The sequence below is a fragment of the Pseudopodoces humilis genome, chromosome 3 (genome assembly GCF_049639895.1).
Source record: "Pseudopodoces humilis isolate 2021_Gansu_Grassland_sample_001 chromosome 3, ASM4963989v1, whole genome shotgun sequence".
NCBI lineage: Eukaryota > Metazoa > Chordata > Aves > Passeriformes > Paridae > Pseudopodoces > Pseudopodoces humilis.
Window position 1 is genome coordinate 59,320,480 of NC_142202.1, and position 18,497 is coordinate 59,338,976.

Here is an 18,497-nt window from a genome sequence, read left to right on the forward strand (position 1 = left end):
TTGTCCTTGACCCTGGGTGACAGCTGCTATGAAATCCACAGGGAACTTGGATGTTTAAAAGCAAGGTATTACAATACCCACTGCTATAGTCTGCAAAGAATTTTTTTAACATATTTTTTCTTCAGTTTGTTTGCTTTAAATGAAGGCTGAGAGCCTGAAGATAAACTGTGGCCTCTTTTATGTCTTTCCAGAAGTGGGTCTCTTAGGTGCAGTAAAATACTGTCCTGTTGGAAGTACAAGGGAAATTCTAAATGTTATTTCAAAATCTGGCCATTGGATCCCTTAAGCAAAGGATAAAATAGATGAATGGCAAAGGTACAAATCCTGTAGTTAACTACAGCTCTTCAAACTGTACAACTCTGGTTTCCTTGCCCTGTTCTTTAATTTTAAAGATTAATAAACAATAAAAACTTCCAGTAAAATAATCAAGCCATGGGATAGAAGCCTGGTGGACAAAGGTAGCCAGATCTAGTTCCCACCCTTGTCAAAAACAATAGGAAATCCATTTCAGACATGAAAATAAACTTCTGCAGAATAAGTCTGATTCAAGGCCAGAATGAAATATGGTCTCTTCACAAAGGTTTGTGTTTTTCAAGTACCTTTTCAAGCAAAGTCTTCTCAGTAGCTAAAAAAGGAACTAAAAGTGCTGAAATACAGAATAATCCATCTAGGATAGGAAAATATTTTTCTTCATCCTAATATCTGAAAATGGAGTAGAGTTGCATTACCTTTGCTTGTTTGATGGCCACTTTCTTTTTTTTAGCCTTGTGCCAAACCAAAGTTCTAGTTTGACAATATGAAAGGTCTGTGACAATACTGACCTAGGGCACTGCTTTCCACAGAGTGACAACCACATTTCAGAGGTTTCAGTGCTTTCATATACAAAGGAAAATGTGAGGAAAGGAGGAGCTGCTCAAACCTTACACTTCTTTTGTACTGCTCAGCACATCTTTAAAGAGCCTCTGGCATTTCTGTGTATCCTCCATTACGCCTGTGCTTGGGCTTGCCAGGTAGCTGAAGGTAACTATTCTACTGATCCTGGACACAAAAGGATAATTTGTCCATTTTCATCAGTAAAATCAGAGTTGTAGTACAAAAGCCTGAGGAAAATAATCATATTATCAAAGCTGTGTTGATTCCTCTGTCTCACAATCAAACATGAAATCAGTCTAAACAAATATTTCTTGCTCATTAGACCCATGTAGACTTTGACTACATATACTTTGATTGTAAAGTAAATAGTGTGGTAGTATTGCACTACTATGATTCCTGGAATTTTCTTTCATAATATTCCAATTTCTTCTACAGAGAAATGGGAATTTTCTGTTGGCAGAGGGAAAGGGCTAATTTAAAAAAAAAAATAAAGGGGGGGGGGGAATAGATTCTATTTAAAAAAAAAATGTAATTTTTGACACAAAAAAAAAATAAAATCTGATTATGATGTATCATGATGGAAAAATTAGAGGTTCATCATATTGTTGAAAAAATACTATAAGACTGTCTATTTTGCTAGGCACTTATAAAAACGTTTTTTAAAATATGCCAGAATTCAGATTAAGAGTGATTCCCCAGAGATTTAGTGCAGTCTGGAAATGTATCCAAAACAGGGAGTGCTTTGTCTGCACCCTGCAGGTTAGTACAGATAATTACTTTCTGAAATCAGATTTCACTGCGCAGTGAAAGCACAAAGTTCTTTTGGAAAGACCCTGCAAAACTAATAACATGTCACGCGTGACCAATGTTAATTTTCTTACTCAGTGAAGCAAAAGTCAATCTATTTTATGCCCAAAGACTATCATATTTCTGAGGCACACTTATCTTGTCATCAGTTCCTATTCCATCAATACTGGCATGTGTGTTGGCTTCAATAGTCCATGAGGTGATTGAATATAAGGTGAATTAGTTATTAAAAATATCTCTACATTAGAAAGTTATAGCCTAACTAAATTTCACTAAATTACAAAAATTTAAGTACACCACAAAGAGGTATGGAGAAAGAACAGCAATTCTCTCCCACAGTAGGCTTTGCCTTTTCCGTATCTGAGCACAGTCTAATTCGAAAGTCTTGTGAAACTGAATAATCAGCAGAAGAGCCACCGAAGCACAAGAAGCCAAGCAGGCAGGGGAGCAGGAAAGAGGCCTGCGGGCAGCCTGGCCTGCTTGGCTTCAGCCAGAAACTTTTCCAGATGGCTGACGTCTTTTCCATTCTGACTGGTCAACAGATATCAGAGGAACTGATGTTGCAACAGAGTGTTTTTCTGCCATCTCTAATCACGACAGAAATTAGTCTTTCTGGACTAAGAAAAATATTAATTAGTTTTAAATGCAGGATGCTGGTCTGAGTAGTCACCTTGGCTACACTTCCAAAGACATGGCTTTATTCAGACAAATGCTATACATATGCCTATGTCCTCTTTCCATCCACAGTTCAACACATATTTTAAACTGGGTACATTCTTACTGAGTAGCACTAAGATGTGACAGCAATCCTCATGTTAGGTTTCCCAGACAGCTCCACCACAACTTTAGAAAACTGGTAAGGAAATATTCTAAGCAGAAGCTGCCTATCATCAGTCCTGTCAGCCTGTGGGACAGCAAAAACAAATGTTGAGAGAAGACTATCAAGTTCCTCATTCAATCCAAGGTCAGAATTCGAGCTGGATTTGCAGACCCTCAGGTGTGACTCCATCCATTGACTCTTTGGATTGTTCTGGCCCTGAAGACCTGCATTGGCAATAATGAAGGAAATGAAAAATTAAATGCTTCTTTCATTAAATGAAAAAACAAATTCTTCTTATACAATATTGCTGCAGTGAGTTTCTGCAACACAGCAGAAAAACTGAGGGCTACCACAAAGATTTTCTAGACTGGGAGTACCAAATACTGGAGCTGATCTCAAGTTTTCACTAGAAAAAGTAGTGCTGTTACCTAAATTAGAGGTCTTAACCTGGGCCACCAAAAGCAACTCAGGGGAAATTTATTTGTCATGCAAACTTCACTGTGCACTGCTTTAAATCTCTCCAGACTTTTTTTTGTTGTTTTCACTAAAGTCTACATTGTATTTAATCTTGCACAACGTATTTCAAGTTTCTGGAGGTAGGGCTGAGATGCACAGTATTTTATTGCCCATATGAATACAAGCAGACATAGGGTGTGTTTTAAGGATGTAATAGCTGTGAATATTTTATCTTGCACTGGAAACAGCATTTATTTTTTCATATGTGCCTTGAAACTTGAATAAAAGTCGATTTGAGAAGGATCTTTCTGTAGTGGTCACGGTTAGAGGGTAGTACTCTTACAGAAAGAACAACACTGTCCCTACCCATGATCTCTCAGAGTTGGAATGTCAGATGGTTGCAGGCTGTCCAATTTCACAATTTGTAAGAAGGCTGCATTATATTTTCATTTAAGTATATGCTTTCCAAACTGTGGAGACATCAGTTATCTGTTACAGCCTGGCCTGCTTCATTAATGTGAGTGGGGAAAAGAAAATTCCACTCTCTTCCTAATGAATTACACAAATAAAATGGGATTCCTTTGTGGGCCACCTCAGAGTATTTTTTTTTAAATCCCACCCATGGAGTGATTGTATGAACTGCTAGCAGTCAGTACCCGCAGAGTTTAGGCCCTCCTTAAGCCATGTTCAAAATATCGAAATTAATGGATTCAACATGGGGAAAAGAAAAATCCAGAGTCAGGGAAGATTGTGAGGTTAGTGTCTTTTGAATATTTTTATTCTGGACAATTTGTTCACAACTGCAGCATCTCAAGGCCAAGTTATCTGGTTTGCTTCATTCATTTTGCACTATACAAAGTGAGTGTATGCCAGGCAGAGGGATTCACTGCTGTGGAACAAGCCTGGACAGTGCCTGGCCACTTGAGGAGCTGTGGGGAAGAGCTCTGCCATCTGTCCCTCACACCTGTGTCACCTGTGCCTGCTTTCCTGGACATTCATTCCCTGCAGTAAAGGAAAACAGAGCACAGATTAGTATTTCCTCTGTGTTTCCCATTTAGACAAATTCAGCAGAAGAAGAGGGTAATTTTATAGGGAGTAAGTAGGAAAAGTGTTTCTCACAGCCAAAAAAACCCCATTTTACAAGTCAGAGCTGCATGGGGCACTTGTTTGGAAAGACAGTTCCTCAGCATTAAACCTCTCACACTTCAGCAGGAAAAGGATGTAAAGAGCTGATCTTCCATCAGATGAATGTGCTGCCCAGCCAGGCTCCTTATATATCTGTTTCTTTCCTCTGCCTTTATTCATACAGGGCTATCCTTCTCCTAGCCATCCAGAAAGTTAGTACAATGATCATTTTCCTAATCCATCTCTTAGACTACTGTCACTAATTTCTTGAAATTAAACTTTTTCTTCACTCTTTCACATCAGAGGAAAACTTCAGGCTCCTCACTATTTAGTTCCTATATATTTTCCTGTTTCACCTATACTGATAGCTGACTTACATATTTTACAGTCATTTAACTCCCCATATTTCAGATTTCAGATGCAGTCTCCATAACAAAATAATCTTACTGGTCTTCAAATCCCTACTGAAATCTCTCTTTTGACATGATGCCTGAGAAAACCTTGACAAAATTTAGGCTACTGTAGGGTTGACACATCCATAACTGTTGAACATACCTGTAACTGGTCTGTCATCTTCTTTTAAAGAGACCGTGAATTTGTTGAATAGTCACCCCTTTTTGACCTTGCCTGACAGTATTATCCACATTGTGTTGGTAGTCTAGGGCTGTGGCTCCTAGGCACAATGCAAACATCACTTCAAAAAGGTATTTTTAGTAAAAGTACTAGGCAGGGGGTTTATAGCTCACTTGTCCATTACAGTTGGCACAGGCATTCAGGAAGTTCCTTTTGTCCATCACATGCTTAAATTTTCAGATCAGTATTACTCACAACTCAGGATAATAATAAACGTCATAAATTAATTAATATATTAAATAAATGGGGCTTTAGTTTTCCTCAAATTTTTCTAGTTGGAATATTTAGAGGTGCACACAGAGACTGACTTTCTCTAGATCAAATCTGAGAAGGAAAACTTACAGTAAAGAGTTCAATTTGACTAAATATGTGGGGAATTAAAAGATCATCCTACCAAAGTCTTTAAAAAAGGTGTCAGCCACTGAGGTAGTCAACACACTTTGAAGTGATTCCAGTAGAACTCTGATATCTTTAGAAAATTATTGGTTTTATTCAAATCATACTTCACAAATCTTTTTTATAAGAGATATTAGCACACCAGACACATCACAAAATGACATCCAAGAAGACAGACTGTGTGGGTGAAGTGGTGCCTTGTTTTTCCTTCTGCTTAGTGAAACAATATGGATATAGACCTCACAGAAAGAAAAATGTCATGTTCATTGAAAATTTGTTAAAGCTGTGCTGTCTGCTCCTAACATTCCTTTCCTAACATTGAGCTTTTCCCACCTCTTAGAAAAAGAATAAAATAACCAATCCATTCCCTGCCAGATTAGGAAACAAGTACCCTGGACTGCCAGCCTGGCAAAAAGGACATTCCTCGTCAATTCTCACACAACCTCATCTGAACAGGATACTAAAAAGAAATCTGTTCTGCATGGAGGCTACCTCTGAGCTAATGGCATTTCTGATGTCATATATATTCAATGTGAGAGATTTAAACTGAAAGTAAAAGAGTCACAAAATCAACAAGACTGGAAAATTGCCATCTTCATACCACTGTGGTGAGGACATCTGTAGAAAACAGATCCAAGATCCCTCTTTCTCTCATCCAGCTCAAGGTAACAAACAAGGAGTAGTAAGTGATAACCAGAGTGATTCACTGAAGTTGAATTCTTGCCTCTGGAGCTTTGTTTTATGTTTTACCTAATTCTTAACTGTTTGGAGGAAGAAGATGAAAAGTAAATGGTACTTCAGAATGCAAGTGATTGAACTATGACATAATTTTTGGACAGTCACATCATATCCATTTCCTGTCCTATCTTTTAGTTGTCACTGTCTCTTTGATCACTGACTTTTAAGGGCAGAGCCTGTCTCTCACCACATATTTGCACACAGCCTAGAAATGCAGGGTTCACTTTGGATCAGGTCCTCTAAACACTACCATCATATAAATAGCCATTCTCAGAGAAACAAAAATCAAACACAAAACTGTGAGGAGATGAAAAGAACACATGGTTTCCTGGTGACTCATTTTGCAGTTATGAACACGTAGTTTTATTTTGCTCTCAAAGGCCAAGTCACACATGGTGCCCTTCACAGAAGAGTAAGGATGCCAACACAGAGGAGTAACCTACAACAGAACGAACTCAGGGCAAGTGTTTAGGACTGGGCTGCTTTTTCTCTCCTTTGTCTTCACCAAATACTGCATCACTAAACAAACATTTCTCCCTGCAAGTTATAAATAGGCACTAGTGCCTTATCATCTTCTTGCTCACTGGGAAAGAATGTGGATCAGCTAAAGAACGAGACACCCAGGAAAGCTGCTGAACGGCAACAACAATTTTTTTTGTTTAAAAACCCTCTCTCCCAGAGTCAGAGGCATACATTCTTTGGGAATGAGTTTCTTGACCTGCTAAATGACATGATACTTTATATACAAAAATATTAAGAGAGGATTATGTCACTGGTAAAAATGTGCTGAAATGAGGCCTTTCCCTTTCTCAAGCCTTTAAAGGAGCTTTCCAAGCTTACCAAAACTGTACAGTCATGCTGCAGACAGGCAGCCAAGTTCACATACGAACCAGTAGAAGGGCACCTTCAAAGCCAGCACTCTGACCTCTCATATAAATTGTGAAGTGTGTCAGACTTTACATTACTAACATGGGATCTCAAAGTCCAGAAATAATTATCATCCTTCATTCTTGTTTCACAAGGTGGATCTCAAAATAGCTGTAAATCAGGACTCCAGAAAACGGGGAGATGATTAGAGAAAGAGAAGCCATCAAGACAAGGCACTGGACAAGGATCAACAAGATATAGGCCAAGATCTACACAGGTATTTAGGTTCCTATCATTCATCTGTCTCACGGTGAGCACTGGTGCCTAAAAAAGAGTTACAGTCTTAAATTCTTTTCTAGATTTTTTTCCTTCTGTTTTATTCCCAGGCTTATTCAGCTGACAAAACAATTCACCTCTCAGTAGAGAGTTCACATTTCCTAACTTGCAAAACATGTGCATAGCACATATGTATCAAAAGTGCATTTTCACAGACTCAGTGTCATGACAAGAAGGATGACAGAATATCCCTAGGCAAAAAAACCATTTTGGTCCAATAATTGAACACTTGTTTTGCTCATTCTGCAGGAAGTATTTATGTTTCATCAGGTTCTTCCAATGAAGTAAGGTACCAAATTTTTCAGTTCTTCTGCAGCTGTAAGTGATAGATGAGACAGGGAACTTTACATAAGATAAGGATAAATTTATTTGAATATGATCTCTTTGGAGACACATTCCTTTCATCCCTCTATACAGTAAGCACCTAATTCAAATTGATTCTGCTTTATTCACAGTTTCTGGGTAGAATCTTTATCATCTGAGATCTTAGGACCAAAACAAAAAAAAAAAAAAAACCAAACAATTTTAAAAAAAAATACAACCCACCCAAACCATTGTATATTAAAAAAACATAGCCAGGATTTGACCTTGAAAGGAGCAAAGGAAGACAAATAAAAAAATACAAATAATTATAATCCTCTTCAGTTTTGAAGTTTGTTTCTGCAGAGTAATTTTAAAAACATTTACCAATTATTTTAAGCTTTAGGAATGTCTTACCTAAAGCATGTACAGAGCCAAAATACAGTGCTATTTTTAGAGTGATATTTCTCAGCTTGTTTTGGCAGGGTAAAACCAATGTATCTGAAAGACTTGCATCCTCGGAGATTACAAACTTTGAGAGCACACAGGTCAGACCCTGTCTTCAGGCAAGTTTGGCAGACATCTACACACAAGACAAAGCTTTCCAGAAGAAACTTACTACAATAACATATTTGCTATGAATGGAGTATCTAGGACAAAGTGATACCATTGCTCAGAGTTCTGTAAAACAGGCCATTAGTATAGTACTTTCTAGATTCCTCCATCCTTTTCAGTGCTTCGTGAGTCAGTTGCTAGAGCAATCCATCCCCTTAGACATTAAAACAAATAATGTTGGAGATCTATTTTCTTCCTCTAATACCACAGAACTCTTTCTGGATCTCAACAGCAACTGTAAAAAACTGCTCCAGTTTCAAGTTCAATACAATTGCAGAGGAAGGGATTATTGAATGAAAAATGATCTCTCAATCATAGATAACTGTCCCACATACAAACAAGATCGATGGCAACAAAAAATGTTCTTCACATATATGCTGAAACTGCATCTAGCAGATCTCCTAGTAGGAGCCATGGGACTGCGCATCAGCCTCAGCATGAAGATTAGAAGCACCCATTGGGTCATAATTCCCACCTTCATTTGTAATCAGAAATCACCTAATCACCCTAGAAGCCAGCCAGCCTTCTACAGTGTCTTTCTTTTCACACACTGCTTTGTGGTAGTAGGTAAAACTCTGAGTCCACTTAAGAGTTCAGAGAGTAACAAGGGATGAAGTAGCTTAGTCAGTGTGGCAGCTAGCAGACCTTTGTTTTTAAGAAGCAGAATTCTAATCCTGATTTTACTGTGAACTGTGCTAGAACAACGAAATTTTTGTTTCGATTTTTTTTTTTCTATACTAGAAGAGACACTTTCTAAAATAAACATAGCTGCAGACAGGAATCTGGACAAGGTATGGTAGAATTACACAAGCAGACTGACTTACATCAGACTTACAGAACTGCTCCCAAAATGTGTACACACCCATTATGCTTGAAAGTGCTGGACATTGATCTCCATTTCAATTTAAACCACAGCCAGGGTCCAATTTCCCTTTCTTCACATTTTACATTTTCAAAACCAACTCAGCAAGTTCTCATCCACCCTTGAACCTGGGGAGAAAAAAGGCAAAAAGGCAAGAGAACCAGCCAAAGGGAAACAGGGGTGTTAAATGACTTTGCTCCAATAGGGGAAAAAAAGGTTGGCCTACCCCTAGAAGGTGTTACCACTCCAGTTCCCACTTACTTTCATATGTTTAGGATGCTAAGCAGAGAATTAATACTCTCTGACATGCTGACGAGGACATCCTATATAGTCCTTTGTTAGTGAGGATCCGACAGAATACTCTGATCTGGATGTCTTCACATGCATCTCTTCTTGGGTGCATAGTAGAGGGTCCTCTGACCAGCCATGCCCTTTTTGAGTTCTTAAGGTTGTTATGAACCTCATAAAATAAGTTTTTGAAACATCATATTAGAAGAAAGACTTACACTGTTTCTTTGCTTTTGTTGCTGTTTATTCAATTTCAGAATTTGCATTTTTTTAAACATACAAAGAAATAGGAAATAGCTAGAGATGGGTGCAGCCTTTTGTGTGTCTGTTCCATGGCTCCAAAACAGATATAAACCAGATGTAGTTTGGAAGCTGAGCAATTACAGAAGTACAGGAGTAAATTCAAACCAGCATATCAGCACGTTACATTTATTTTCGTTAGGTCAGCCTAGTATTAATGTAGTCAAAGTTTCCTTTAGTTTTGTATATGGTAGAGAAGAGTTCAGCTGGCTTTGCCCTAATACGTAGCAGAACCCTCTTCTGAGAGAGGACATGATAAAGAGTCTTAATCTGAGTTTACCTGTAGTTTCCAAAGATTTTAATGCATCCCCACTTTATCAAAGCAGAATATGCTAAAGGGTGTTCATGAAATTAAGATTTGGCTATTGCACTTGTCAGCACCAAAGGCAAAAACTGGCAACTTTTACTTAATTTAATTAATTTCCAATTAACAGAAATTTTCAATCACTGATCCAGGTATCAGGAAAAAAAAAAAGAGATAATATAAGCAGTTAAACACTCAGGTAAACATCTTTTCCTCTCTTCCCTCAGGCTCACCTTAAGTCAAACACCCATCCTCCTTAATTCTTAGTCTCAATTTCCCTTATTCTTGTTGCAGGATACACTCAGTCCACCCCAATTCCTGCAGTGAAGCAGTGGGTGGTCCTGGAAGTTGGATTGTGTTCATAACAGCTGCTGCCTGTTGCTCTGTGCTCATTGCCTTCTTTCTTCTCCATGGTGCTTCCCACTGGTTTCCTTCAACTGTGCTCCTGCTTCGAGCTGGTTTTCCATTATCACCTCCTCCAATTTGAAGAACTGTCCATTCTGAAGTGAAAGAAATCATGAAATGTGACAGGAGGCCTGAATGGATGAACAAGCATATCCTGATCAGCTTTAAATATAAAAAGGGCGCATAAAAGAAATCAGGGCAGGGACAGGTGACACAGAGGGAACACAGACATTGCTGTATTGTTCAGAGATGGGATTTATAAAGCCAAAGCCCACCTGGAGTTGATTCTGATGAGAGAAGTCAACAAAAAAAGGCTATGGAGAATGTGGGTCTGCTGCTGAATAGGACAGCTGCCCTTTGCCAAAAGACACAGAACAGTACATGGTGTTCGGGTCTTCTTCACTTTGGTCTTTATTGGTAAAAGCAGTCTTCAGGAATCCTGGGCTCCTGAAATCAGTGGGAAAGTCTACCACAAGGAAGACTTACCCTTGGAGGGTAAGAATCAAATCAGGGAACTTCTAAACAAACTAGACAAGCCTAACTCCACAGCACCTAATGGGATACACCCATGAATGCTGAGGGAGCTATGCAGAGTCACTGCAAGGGCACTTGCCCTTCACAGATCTTGGTGATTAGCAAAGGTTTCTCATGACTGGAAGAAAGGACATTTCAATTCTCTCATCTCTCTATGTGACATATTCCTCCAGGGGAGTCCTCTCTAGCCTAGGTCCGGAAGAGCTTCTTTTATTGATTTTGTTTTTAAAAAAGGAAAATAAAATATAATTTTTAAAAAATATATATCTATACACACATACACACACACACACACAGACATATATATATATATATATATATATATATATATATATATAAAGAAGATGCTGATGAGCTTCAATCCCAGTGATCAGACTCCAGTCAGGACCTGAGCTTCAATGCAGCTGTGAATTGTTGGAAGACTAAGAGTGTTGCCTGATCTCTCTTGCATAATTGAACTGTGTGAACAACAATCTTGCACTCTCTACAAAGAATTGAGTATGAATTGTCTTTTCTCTCTCCAAAATAAATCTGGTTTGAAAAGTCAGTAAATTGCACAAGGTAGGCACCAGGATCTGTCACTCTTTAGTCCCTTTTGTAATCCTTATGAAGTTTCCACCTGAATTACAGATTGAGGGAAAGGAAGAAGCATTTACTTGGAAATTTGTGTGAACTTTTCAGTGAAAACAGGTCAATTGACCATGAAAAGAATACATGGAATTAAAATAGTTAAGAGCTGAGGAAAATCACATTTGTTTCACATAAAATAAATGAGTAAATGGGGCAGGAAGACACTGCTTAACACTATAAGAATGCTATTATGACAGACTACCCACATTTAGAAGTGGTAAACACTGTAGAGTGAGAAGAATCGCATATAACTGCAAGCGATGTTATGACATTGAGCAATGCACAATCTTGGCTACATATCTGGAAAACAACCCTCTTCATCAGAAAATCTGCTGTAGAGCAGCAGACCTAACTCCACCTTAGTTTTCTGTAAGTGTTCCAGTGTCAGGCTAAGGAGAGTTTTGGGTGATGTACGACACCCAGGATACACTACTGGCAGAAGGGTAATCGTATTATTCTTGTTCCTGAGTACTAGGAATGTCACCTGTTTAAATGTCTGTATAGGTGATCCCTGTCTCCTGATACTGCAAACATCTTCCTATACAATTCCATTCAGCAAGCTGTGTCTTAAAACCATTTTGGTTCCTTGCTCCAGACTCATCATACTCTGCTAAAACTTTGCAGTACTGCCAGTTCTTTCAGTTTCTAACCCAGGGTGATTCATAGTCTTATTAAAAGAAAAAAAATCAGTGTAACATGGTCTTTAAGCTCAGAGAGTTCATTCCCCTGATTTCATTTACTCACCAATGTACTTAGGGAGTGCAACCCATGCTTTCTTTCACTGTTCTTCTCAGTCTCTACCTTGGAAGACAGAACTCTCATCCCCTGGCCATTTCAATCATCCTCTCTGCATGCTTTGTTTAAATTTTCTTTGCTGAAGAAAATGTAATAGCAAATGCATTAACCAGAGGTTAAATTCCCAGTGATGCATTGGACTTATCTCCAGACTATGCTGAAAATATATCTTAGGATATATCTTAGGACATGTGACTTGTTCAGGACTTGTCCTGTCTGTGTTTCACAGTCATCCTCTGACTTGCTAATACCCTAATCTTCTGTAGCATACACTCTGTCTTGATTTCCAACAAATGAACCCCCAGTTTCCAATGGAAAATTTTACTATATACTTCTAGGTGTGTAACTCCTGCACTTTGATGATTTAAATGCAGGATAGAGATCTAAATCACTTAATAAACAGAACCATGCTGCTGCTATATTTCTCTCTGCCTTGAGAATGGTTAGATTTTCCCTTTTTATGGAGAAAAAGAATGACCTAAACAGAAATACAAAGCATTGCATGTTTGCATGACCTCACCCTAGTCTTGTCTCTTTGGAAAGTACCCTACACTTGACATACATTCCAAGTATATACTGCTTTGCAAATGGTTTTTTATTCCCTCTTCCCAGAACTTATTTTAAGCCACTACTTAATAAACAAAGGTCACAACCTTACTTTTATGCACAAGCTTGCCAGTATAATTGAAAGTGGGGTCATGACCCCAGAAGTGGGTCTTGACAGACAGATGTTCTGAGATTCAAAACCCCTTCTGACCTCTTTTAACACCATTAAAGTCTCTAGTAGTGTGAAGCACATCATGAATGCAATGGGAGAAGATGAACCTCCACTTACCATCACTTGAGCAGCTCCGATGCCCTCTGAAGCGCTCAGCCTGAGCAGTAGTCACATTGCTGGACTCAAGACATAACTCCTAAGTGTTTGCCCAATGTGAAATTAATAATAAAATTTTCTTTGCTTCCATACAGGGTGTTTTTAAGTGAGTGCAATGAAAATAATATAGGAAATCTCTTAGTAATATACATGCACCTCATGAGTCTATTCTAGGCCTGTCTACTTAAGCTGTGAAATTATTCTGACACACTGATAAAGTCTTTCCAGGCTTCCATTGGGATCATATGCATCATTCCTCTCAGATAAATTGCACTCAGTTATTCCTGTGGGCTGAAATAATTTGGTTTAATTACAGAACAATTCATGCCCATTCAGATAACATTCTGGAAGGAATTCAGGGACAAACATAGACATTTTCCATAGAAAAGGGTCAGGAAAAAAATAGATTCAGACAAAGACCTGCTGTCACAAACAATAAGTAGGTCTAAGTCTGGCACAAAATGAAGAAATACCTCATAAGAGTGACTGTGACCAATGATGAACTGTGTGCCAGAGCACTCTGGTCCCACAGTTGCCTGGATAGTCAGTCACCCTTCTCACTTGTGTATCCAAGTCTCCTTTCCAAGAGCATGAGATTGTCTTTCTCTCACTTCAGAATATGGCTGGGAGGCAAGGGAACATATATCCAGATCCTGGAGTTGAGAAGCTCCCTGGAGTAAACCCCTTTAGACAATGAGACTGTGTTAGTAAATTACACAGTGCCCAGAACAGTCCTATGGACTGGAATGCAGTTCCTGTTAGAGGGCTTCCAGGTATGCCTTAGGTCTCTGCCAGCCAGCACCCCCAAATAACTCCTAGGTATGATCTGCAGTCTGAACATTCCCAGGATTGTTCTCAGGGGGGACTTGATCTGCTTTCAGTGGACCTGAAGGAGGCAGAAGTATTCACTTTGTTCTTTTTGTTGTTATGTATCTGCTCCCCATCAATCCTGTGTGCTTCAGAGCACAGAGACACAGACAGCAGTGGTGCATGGAAAAGGATATGCCAGCCAAAAGCATAAACTCTTGCTGGTGGTGGATCCTCTGTGACAAATGGCACCCACAGTACAGTTTAGTCCTTTCTCTATTCTGACTGGCAAAGGCAGTAGCCATCATTTTCACTGGACTCAGCCAGAAGTTTAGCAGACTAGTACTTAACGATCGCTACCCTAATAAGAAAGTTTCCATCAATGTGACTAAAGTCTCCACTTGAATTATCAATACATCCTTTCATTCTATCATTTATTTTATTTCTTTCTTGAAGAGTAGCTTATGCCCAATAGATACTTTCTTCTGTCATGATGATAATATGTGGTTTTCTTTTTTCTCCTTATGATCCACTGACAGCCTTTCTTTCTTTTCATGTTGCACTCTTCTCTTTTAGTTTAGGCCGATGTTTTATCTCAGTGGTTCTTCTGAATTTTAAATAGTTTTGCCACATCTCCTAATTATTGTCCCAAATTTGCCAAAAGGAAACCAACATGCCTCCAGAGGAATAGTACTTGACATCTTTAAATGCCTGCGTTCAGCACTTAACAAAAATTAGTCATCCTCTGCTCTGATACCACCAATTCGAGGTCTGTGGCTCTGAGCCCAGGTGTTTTGTTGGTATCAAACCCCAGAAGACAGCAGGCAGGACTGTGCATCAGCAGCCAGGCTGTTGCCATTGCTGTATTTAAACTGCTCTAGACACTGGGACCTTTGTTAGTATTTTTTCCACTGTGCTTCAGCACATATGTTCAGCTATAGAACAATGGGAGTCTTTTGTATTTGTCTCTGAATTTGTTAGGCACTAGACAACAGTGCATAGTGTGAGCTGCAACAGGCTTTTTCAGTCAAAATGACTGAAAAAATACCTTCCCAGATGACACAAGTTCTCACCACAACTTTAATCCCCTTAAAATGAAAAAAATTTAAAATAAATTTAAAAAAAGCTGATCATGAATATCCATGACCACTGGAGTGCACAGGTCTGGTGGCAATAGGTACACTTGTAACCATACGGAGAGCCCAAACAGTGGGTGACAAAGACAGCACACACCTCTGAGAAGGCCTGAATATAGAATACAGAGGCCTGAATATGCAGTGGAATATAGACATTGGGTCATGTGAGGACTAGAACTCCAGGATCCTCCCTAGTGCATTTTACAAGGGAAAGCAGACTCCTAGGGAGACCTGTCACTTCTGCAAGCCTCCCCAACCTGCTCCCAGCTTCTGGTCACACCTGCCTCCCAGAGGCAGCATGGAACACGGCTCTGCTGTGGCTTTGCATGTGCACTCATTCCCCAGCCCAGACCTTCAGGATCCAAAGCTTTGTACAAAGGTCCCAAATATTGGAGTCGCTGTGATGGCAACAGACCAAAAAGTCAGCTTTGTAAGGATGGAAAAGTTTAGTAAAGTTCTTTTTTCCTAGCCAGCCTGGAGACCCCATGAACTCTTCCCCAATGCCCACAGAGCTGCCTGCACCCCTAGCAAGGAGCAGCCAACCCAATTAGTCCTTTCTCTTTCAAAAAGGACACAGGCCCTTGAGCCATGCCAGATGCGAGACCCTGGGCCCTGTAAGAGCTGGAGCATAGACAGGTCCAAGATGGCTTGCTTCCTTTTAATTACTTACAGTTATAAATCCGAGAGCATAAACTCTGCAAGGCTAAACAATATCTTCTCCCATGACTTATTAAAGTTGAATGGCATGCAGCCTTGTTCTTTTGCCATGCTGTTTCACAGAGCTGTCTCAGACTGGTTGGCGAAAACTCACTTTAAGATGAAAAGCTTTTGGAACGAGAACAGCACATTCTGAGCACATAACAAGTACTGTGAGGCAAGAAAGGCTTTCTCTTATTTTTAAAGATAAGCTCATTAGGGATTGGGCTTGTGTTTTGTAAGTGATGTTGCAACGGCAACAAACTGGTTCCTTAATAGTCCTAGGTGGAACAGACTCACCTTTTCACATCTGCTTCTCTCCCTGCCTAGATACTCTGTTCCTCTTACTGTCCACTGAAAACACTGCAGGTTGTGCATTCTCCCTTACTCTGCCTAGGAGTTTGACTGACTGGCTGTTCTAGTATCCCTCACTGAGTGTAAGGTGTTCTTCTGCTGAAGCAAAGGAGCAAAGAAAACATGTTATAGAAGCTGTTTGCAGCTGTGCCTTGTATATCTGCAGCTGTGCTTCTCATAATCCCTTCTTCCACTGCTTTCTAGTACTGTAGCATTCTGGTTCACAAAAAGCAAAACCACTAACAAAAACTCTGACCATATTTTGTTATCTGTCTACTGGATTTCCTTCTTTTCCTGCAGTAGGATAACAGTTCTTGTCCTTTTTTCCAAGGCTATCCCTCTTGTATCACAAGCCACAGCTTTACTGTTTTCCCTCTTCAGATTAATCGCTCTCCCTTCCCTAAACCAGTTCTTAAAATCCACCATTCCCATCTTCTTCAGACTTGTCAAGTCTACCATTGGTATCAAACCATAGGAAAGAACAAGGAGATCATGACAACTTCACAAGGATGTGTATAACCAAATCAAAACATCTTGGGCCCCCATTAGAGAAACAGGTACAAATGACCATTGTGTGAAAGCTTGCCACTCCTTGTTTTCCTGCTTTGCCTCAAAGGTGCACAGTTTTGAGAGCTTGTCTGTTCCAGCATTTCCAGGTAGATCCCAACATGAACACTGGAAGCTTTTCTCCAGCAGTAGTATTTTCTGTGAATTATTTCACCTTGTTCTGCTGTTTCCATGCAGAATGACAACAATAACACTGTTATGGTCTGCATTATAATTGTACCTACTTAATTGCTACTTCTATATTTTCTACTGAACGGATGACAGGGAGGGGGGGGGTCTCCCCATTTTAACCGGTAAATAAAAAAGAAATTACATGGTAATTTCACTACTTTGTCTTCTCTCAGACAGAGGACTAGATTTCATTTTACAAAAACTCAAGTTGTTTTGGTCATTAAACTCACGAAGTATATGATGAGCCAATTGTTTTTCTTGACCTTGGTGTCCGAGATGCAGCTTTTCGAAACTCTTTTTCGGCTGCGTCATCACAACTTTTACAAGGCTGTGAAAAATGATGACAAAAATAGTGTATTATTAGGGGAAAATACTGACTGAGGTGTCAAAAGGAATATTAACTTTGGACCCAAAAGGGACATTGACTGTGACATCATAAGAAAAACATTCTTAAACATTGTGTTCCAAACAGGAAAAATTAAGAAGTCTTGGCTTAAACTGATGGCAAATGTTGCCTTGCTGAAGCAATTTTCTTTTATCCATGCTACTGTTAATTATGTGTATATCTGATATATATGATATCATATATCATATATATGTCGATATAAGTGTTCCCATGAGAAAAAAATCTTTTTTTTTTCCCTAATCACAAAGTGGTAGCATCATATTTCACTCCAGATTAAAATATTTTACATTATCCAGATCAAAGTAAAAATTTCAATAACAACTGACAAATTATTTCCTTCAGTTGGGCAGATGAGAATGAGAAGAAAAACAAAAAAGGGAATAAAAAAGCCACAGAGACAATTAAAAGTAGAAGAGGAGAAGGAGGCAGCCAAAACAGAGCACAGATTTTATCAGATGGGCATACAGAGAAGCTGGCTGGCATGACAGTGCATTAGGGGCTGGAGAACAAAAACGATGCTGTGAACACTCTGCTTTGCTTTGATGCAGTGACTAGCCTCATACCTAAGAGGAGAAAAGACACTGTGTACAAGTGCCACACCATTTTATGAGCACTTGACATACGACATTAATCATTTTTCCTCACTAGAAGCAGCTTGCCAAGTATTGTTCTCTGTTCTGGGAGTGCATTCAATGAGCACTGCACCTACCTAATAGAGACTGAAAGCTGGCCTAAAGTTTCACTTTGAAGGCATTTTTCAGAAGCTTTTCTGTCATAATGCATTCATTTCTATAGGATTCAAAATATTTTGCTTTTTAAGAGCTACATGGGGACACAGGTATGTGGGGGTCAGTCCATGCAGTTCAAATGTCCTGTTTCCAACAGGCTCCATTTGCCATCAATCTGGGAAAAGATGGAAACCACCCAGACAACTGCATAAAGCTCTCATGGTGGGAAATGCCTTCCTGGTTCCTGTGGAGATCAGCGTGTGCCCTGAAGCATGAGATTTGATTACCTTACTCCAGATCATAAAACTTTTAATACTATTAGAAAGCCTTTAGGCTCTTAGGCATTTTCTTGAAATACAGCTACCATGTCTAGCTTGATGATCCCCTATAGAACAGGCCATGTGCCTGGTATTTCCTTCTACTAATCATCAATAATTAATATCATCACATGAGCCCTGTACATAACCATATGCCCCTTTTCAAGAAGCAAAAGGCCACCTGGTCTTAGATTTCACCAGAAATGGAAAGGTCAGTCTCAAATTCAGAGCTAATAGGGCAACTTGCTTACAAGAAAGGTCTATTCTTTTGCTTCCTATGAGCAGCTGTAGTCACACACCACTTGGAGAGCCCAGACCTTCCCTGTAGCAGGGACAGCCTCAGAGGAAGCACTCATA